The 6,000-nt window shown below is 52.8% G+C and overlaps 1 protein-coding gene across 2 annotated transcripts in view; it reads right to left on the bottom strand.

Annotated features, from left to right (window-relative positions):
• The window catches only part of LOC136301925 (acid-sensing ion channel 2-like), a 70,693-nt gene that overhangs the window by 18,590 nt on the left and 46,103 nt on the right, over window positions 1–6,000 (bottom strand). The gene's annotated exons all lie outside the window — the stretch shown is intronic.

Below are 6,000 nucleotides of genomic sequence, written 5' to 3'. Positions count from 1 at the left end.
AGGAGTTTCTGTTGGAGGATGAATCATTCCTCAGCTTCCCACTATTCTGTAGGATTTTCCTGCTAATCCATTGTGCATTTCAATTTCTAACTGCTCTGGGAGAACCTCGAGAGCAGGGAATCCCAACCATTCCCAACTCTGGAGCTGCTTCTCCAGGGTCTGCACAAAGAGGGCTGGGAGACCATGGGCAGGGCACAAGGAGACAATGAGGGGAGACTGGATGAGGTTCTGTGGATCTCAGGAATTCAGGATTTAACTCTGCTGGGAAAGGGATCTGCTGCTTTCTCCCAAGAGGATTCTCCTCACAGGATCACGGAATCATGGGATGGTTTGAGTGGGAAGGGACCTTAAAGCCCACCCAGTGCCACCCCTGCCATGGGCAGGGACAGCTCCCACTGTCCCAGGCTGCTCCAAGCACCAATGTCCAGCCTGGCTTTGGCCACTGCCAGGGATCCAGGGGCAGCCACAGCTGCTCTGGGAATCTCCCCACCAGGGCCTGCCCACCCTCCCAGGGAACAATTCCTTCCCCAGATCCCACCTGAACAGGCCCTGCTGACCCAGGAGCTGCCAGGGCAAAGTGAGACCCCACAGGTGGGGACGGGTTTAGGCTGGGATTTGCCAGGACAAATGGGAGCATCCCAAGGCTCAGAGCCCCTCAAGCTCCTCCAAGGCATCACCTCCCAGCTCGGCAAAGCCATGGCCAAGAGCTAATCCAGGAGTCTGGAATTCTGGAGACCCTGGGCCAGAGTCTTTGGAAAACCCCAGCCCCAAACCACACATTCCCACAGATTTTGGGAACAAACCCCTGCCAGCTCTTCCAAATGCCTTTGGTGACGGAGAACATCCCAGTCCCATCCCATCTCCACAGCCCCACAGCATCCCAGGATCTGCCCCAGCTGCCCAAACCCCAACCGGGCCAGGCTCAAACCCTTCCCAAGCTCCCCCCAACCCCTCCAGCTGCAATTCCCATCCCGTTATTCCTGCTCCTGCCAATCCCACCCACCCCCGCGGCTCTGCCGGGTGTTGATCCCCTTCCAGCACTCTGGAGGAGATTCCATCTGCTTCCCTCAGTAATTCCCCGACACCTCAGATGAAAAAAAACCCCCTCCTATTTAGTTTAATTTGTTGGGCAACAGGAATTTTCCCGAAATATTTTCCATCCAAAACTCCTCTGCCTGTTTCTGCACCTGCCCCAGCTCTAATTCCATGGATTTCTCACGCCTAGGGGCCATGGCCAGGTCTATCCATGGGTAAAATCCCTGTCCATCCACACCAAGATCCAGCCTGCAGGTATCCAGATTAATCTTAAAACCAGCAGGATTTGGAATTCTAAATGGGAAATCCTGGAATGATGGCCATGGTGCCCATGGAAAGGGAGGGAAAGGCCACACCATGGAAAAACCCTTGGGATTAAACCCCAGAACTGCAGAATTCCACCAGTGATGATAACCAGGAAAACAAAAGAAACAGTGTTTTTTAGAGGGGATGCCAACCCCAGGCAGCTTTCCTTGTTTTTCCTGCACAAGGATGAAACCAAAAACATGGAATTGGCTTGGAAAAATTGTCCCTTCTCCTAAAAATATCTATTCCTTCCAAAATTCCTGTTTGCTGCTAGGAGAGGGAAGTTAAAAGCCCAGCTTGGATGGGAATGCCTGGATCAGAACTCATTAACTGCATCCTAGATATTCCTCACCCATGCTGGGATTCAGGAGCTTTAGTGGGGATTAAATATTTCCTGGGACTGTGGGAAAACGGAGGGCCCAGCAGCACCAAAAATCCGGGTTTGGGGTCATTCATTTCTGAAAGGATTTTCACTGGACACAGCAAATCCCAAAGGGTTCCATGGCAACTGGAACTGGAGAGGGCTCTGAATGTCCCAGGGAAAAATCCCAGCCACGATTTCATTCGTATTTCCAATTTTAGGAACTTTTGACATTTTGACAATTTTTCCCCCCAAACTATTTTCCTATTTTAGCATAATTTGGAATGGCTTTTTTTCAGGGAATTTCTCCTGGAGCTCTGGGGCTGAGCCACTGCTCTTCCCATCCCATTTTTTATCAACACCCATCACCATGGGGAAATTAACCCTGGAATCCCTGGATTTGCTCACAGAAACTAAACTGAATCCCAATCCCTTGGGATTTGGGTTGCGCCTCCTAGTTTTTAACCTCGTTTGGGATGTTGGAAACACTCCATGTGTCCCCAGCCCCACTCTCAGGGCTTGAAAATTCAGTTTATAGCCCATTCCAGGTTGGGAATAGTAAAAAGAATTCCTTGGAAACTGCATTTTTCCATAGAGTAAATCTACTGCAGCCAGCAGCGTCTCCCAATGAATCCTGAGCCGGCTTTTTGGAATCACCCATCAGTGTGGGGAAAAATTACCCTGAAATCTGTGGATTGGGTCAGATCAATTCAAAATCAATCCCAATTCCTTGGCATTCGGCACATCCCAGTTTTGAACCTCATTTTGGGATGTGTGGAAGCCCAACCACTTCCTTCACCTCCAGCCCCACTCTCGGAGTCTGGAAATTCAGGTTTTAGCACGTTCCAGGTTGGGAATAATTCAGAATTCCTTGAGACCTGCGTTTCCCCCACACATTAAATCCATTCCTGCACCCAGGGCAGTGTCTCCCAACAAACCCTGAGCTGCTCTTTTCCCTGCAGGATTAAAGGAGCTTGAATTAAATCCGGGATTAATTCAGCACCTGCTCCCAGCTGGCTGCAGAGGGAAGCTCAGCTTCCTACTCCTGCTCTTGCCTTTCCATGACTTTTTTGGGAAGAGCATCCCTGGAAAACTCTGCAGGGAGCTGCAGCAGAGCTCGGCTGGGACCAAGCTCACCCCTGAGAACTCAGGAATTAAAATCCCAAGTGCTGCCAAAAGCCGGGAGCTTCCCTCTGACCCTGCCTGCTCCTGTCCAAACATCCAATTCCCCCTGGGAATGAACAGCTGGAGCTGATCCTGGCACTGATTTATTGGGAATGAGGATACAGCCAGAGCTGGGAGGTGTTCCCGGTGGAATTGTTATCCCCAGTTCTGAAACAGTTATTCCTCGCTTCTGGAACCGTTAACCCACAGCTCTGGAATTATTATCCTCTGGAATTGTTATCACCAGCCCTGGAACTGTTATCCTCTGGAATTGTTATCCTGAGTCCTGGAATTGTTATCCTGAGCTCTGGAGTTGTTATCCTGAGCTCTGGAGTTGTTATCCTGAGCCAGCAGCTCCAGTGGTGATATTCCTGCTTGGAGAAAGCCAAAGCAGGTCCCACACGGCTCCGTCTGGGAACTCATCAGTTATTTCCTGTAAATCTTCTCCTGCTCTGGGCAGAGGGAACAGAGCTGGGAAAGGTTTTTGGATTCTCCTGGATTTTCACTGTCCTTGGCCTCAGTCTCCCTTCTGTAAAATGGGAACAACATCCCAAGGAATTCCTTGGGCTGGAAGTGTCTCCAAGGGCTCTTCCCACGCCCGGGGAGCCCTGGGGCAGCCCCAGGAGCCACATCTGGCAGGGAGCCCAGATGTGATCCCTGGAGGGCACTTCGGGAAAAGGATTCCCAGTATTCCTCGGGAAGGAAGGACCCGGAGCAGGGGCCAGACATGCCCCGGGAATGCTGTGGGATGCTGAGCTCATCCCGAGGTTTTCCAGCATCCTTTGCTTGGTATCACCATGGAAACGATGAGCCAGGGCTGCCCCACCTTCCCAGGGATCCCCAACCTTCCCAGGGATCCCCAACCTTCCCAGGGATCCCCAACCTCCCCAGGGATCCCCCACCTTCCCAGGAACTGCCCCACCTCCTGTGTGAGCCCTGGGAAGGGCAGGAATTCCCAGCACTGGGATCGAGCAGTCTCAGCTGCTCTGGGTGTGCTCCCAGTTCCCACCAACCCCGAGACTCCCGAGATCCTCCCACATTCCTCATTATTCCAGGAAGCACGGGGGACTTGGATTTGTGTCCTCAGGTCACCCCTGCTGAGCCGGGGATCCCTGGATGTTCCCTGTGCTCCCACGGAGTCTCCTGCCCCTCCAACCCCTCCATATCCAGGCAGGAATCTTGACCAAACTCCCAACGCTCACGTTTCTCCCGGACAAAGATTTATAGATTAAAACAAAAAAATCCAATTGCCATGGAAACGTGGCTCCGAGGAAGCAGGAGCTGCAATCCCACCCCGGGAAAACGCGGAGTTGCGAAGGCGCCACTTTCACCAGTTTGGCTGCCCTGAGCGTGCTCTGATTTCCATGGAATTGGGGTTTGAATTCCCTGGAAGCTGCCTGGGAGCGGGGAGGTGAAGCTGGAATCTCAGGGTTGATCCCAGGTGAGCCCACAAAGCTTTTCCAGGGAAAACCACTCACTCCAGATTTGTCCTGGGGGTGTTTGTGCTGAGCTCCAGGAGCAATCGGGGACAAGGAATTTCCCCCTGGGTAAGAGGGAGATGTCTGCCACATCCACCTGGGAAAAGGGGCTGTTCCCACTGGGATACAGCAGGAGTCACATCCTGGGGGCTCTGTGGGGTCTGGGTGAGCCCAGCCCGGCTGCATTCAAGGGAATCAATTTATCCCGGAGAAAAGGAGGCTCGGGGGGGACCTTTGACTCCACAACTCCCGGACAGCATGAGGCAGCTGGGGGGATGGGGATTTCTCCCAGGAAAAAGGGATGGGATAAGAGGAAATGGCCTCTGAGGGGAGGCTCAGGTTGGATTTAGGGAAATTTCTCTCATGGAAAGGGTGGTCAGGCCCTTTCCTGAGAGCAATGGAAATTTCTCCAGGGGGGTTTGGAGTCATCCCAGTTGTCACCAAGGAATGACACCTCCGCAAATGAAAGATGTCATCTCCATTTCCTTCAGGGAGAAGGGAACGGAGGGAATGGGAGAGAGAAGGAAAAACGCCTTTGCCAGCAAAGGAGGGAGACTCAGAGGGAACCTGGGCTGGAGCAAAGGCTGGGAAAGAAGCGAAGGGGTCTCTGCAGGCTGATCCCAGGGGATGAGGGCACGGAGCCAATGCTTCCCTCCAGCACCTCTGGAATTCCAGCTCGGAAGTGTCCCAGGCCAGGCTGGATGGGGCACGGAGAACCTGGCATAGGGGGAGGTGTCCCTGCCCAACGGATGGACTTCAAGGTCCCTCCCAACCCAAAGCATTTCATGGTTCTGGAATTCCTACAGCATCAACTGGGATAAATACCCAGGACAAAGCCCAGCTCCCACCCCGGGCTGGGACCCAAAGCTTCCCTACAGAAATTCCAGACTTATCTCCCACCTTCCGTTTATTTGGGTGCCTTCCACCCCATCCCCGGGTCCTGGAGAGGGAAGGGGCGGGAGCTGGGACTCCAGAGCTCCTCCCCAGCCTGGAGAGGAGGTTTTTCCCTGCTCCCTCCTTTCCCAGCTCCCTCCCTTCCTGAGGAGCAGGAGGTGTTGTACAACCCCACGGAGCCGCTGTGCTATTTTTAGGGAACATATTGCATTTGCATCCCAAATCTGGGGCCAGATGGCTCCATGGATATTATTAAAAAGCTCCTTACATAATCCAGGAGCAGGAGAAAGCGCCAGGATTCCAGCCCAGGGCTGGGAAAGGTTTTGCTGGATGAGCAGGATCCAGGAATTCAATATTCCAGCTCCTTGCTCATGTCCTATTAAGCTTAATTTTTAATCATTAAAGAGAGGGAACAAATGTCTGGGAAGCTGCTCTCCTGGGGGTCATCCCAGGGCACTCTGGGATGCTCCTGGGATGTTGCTTCCACAATTTCTCCGTGCTGGGGAAGGAATGAAAATCCCCTTCCCATCTCAGCATCCCTTGGGAATCACGTGTGGCAGTGAAGGGTGACCACGGCAGGGACAAGAGCCAGAAGATCCAGAGCTCCATGGATATTATTAAAAAGCTCCTTACATAATCCAGGAGCAGGGGAAAGCACCAGGATTCCAGCCCAGGGCTGGGAAAGGTTTTGCTGAACGAGCAGCAGCCAGGAATTCAGTATTCCAGCTCCTTGCTCCTCCCTGGTAAACTAAATTTTTCATC

This window comes from Chamaea fasciata, unplaced genomic scaffold (assembly GCF_029207755.1).
Source record: "Chamaea fasciata isolate MVZ Bird 193981 ecotype frontalis unplaced genomic scaffold, bChaFas1.0.hap1 SCAF_27, whole genome shotgun sequence".
NCBI classification, from domain to species: domain Eukaryota; kingdom Metazoa; phylum Chordata; class Aves; order Passeriformes; family Sylviidae; genus Chamaea; species Chamaea fasciata.
This window is presented reverse-complemented; position numbering and strand designations above follow the sequence as displayed.